Source organism: Arachis hypogaea, chromosome 15 (assembly GCF_003086295.3).
Source record: "Arachis hypogaea cultivar Tifrunner chromosome 15, arahy.Tifrunner.gnm2.J5K5, whole genome shotgun sequence".
Lineage (NCBI taxonomy): Eukaryota > Viridiplantae > Streptophyta > Magnoliopsida > Fabales > Fabaceae > Arachis > Arachis hypogaea.
This window is the reverse complement of record NC_092050.1, coordinates 94,328,463-94,329,157: the sequence shown is the minus strand read 5'-3', so window position 1 is coordinate 94,329,157 and position 695 is coordinate 94,328,463. Positions and strand designations below refer to the sequence as shown.

The 695-nt window shown below is 40.7% G+C and overlaps 1 non-coding gene across 1 annotated transcript; it reads left to right on the top strand.

The window, feature by feature from the left end:
- The first annotated feature begins 295 nt into the window (after positions 1-295).
- Positions 296-403, top strand: LOC112753200 (small nucleolar RNA R71). Its single transcript, XR_003177594.1, has one exon. It is a non-coding gene; the product is annotated as a small nucleolar RNA R71 (small nucleolar RNA).
- Positions 404-695: the final 292 nt, after the last annotated feature.

Here is a 695-nt window from a genome sequence, read left to right as displayed (position 1 = left end):
TTCCATGCAGACTCTGAGAAATCATATTGACTTGCTGAGTCAATATTTTATTCTGAGCCAATATGGCATTCAGAGTATCAACTTCAAGAACTCCCTTCTTCATAGGCGTCCCATTATTCACAGGATTCCTTTCAGAAGTGTACATGAACTGGTTATTAGCAACCATGTCAATGAGTTCTTGAGCTTCTGCAGGCGTTTTCTTTAGGTGAATGGATCCACCTGCAGAAGTGTCCAGTGACATCTTTGATAGCTCAGATAAACCATCATAGAATATATCCAGGATGGTCCATTCTGAAAGCATGTCAGAAGGACACTTTTTGGTCAACTGTTTGTATCTTTCCCAAGCTTCATAGAGGGATTCACCTTCTTTCTGTCTGAAGGTTTGAACATCCGCTCTAAGCTTGCTCAGCTTTTGATGAGGAAAGTACTTGGCTAAGAAAGCCGTGACCAGCTTATCCCAAGAGTTCAGGCTATCTTTGGGTTGAGAATCCAACCATAATCTAGCTCTGTCTCTTACAGCAAAAGGGAAAAGCATGAGCCTGTAGACTTCAGGATCTATTCCATTAGTCTTTACAGTATCACATATCTGCAAGAATTCAGTTAAGAACTGAAAAGGATCTTCAGATGGAAGTCCATGAAACTTGCAGTTCTGCTGCATCAGAGAAACTAATTGAGGTTTCAGCTCAAAGTTGTTT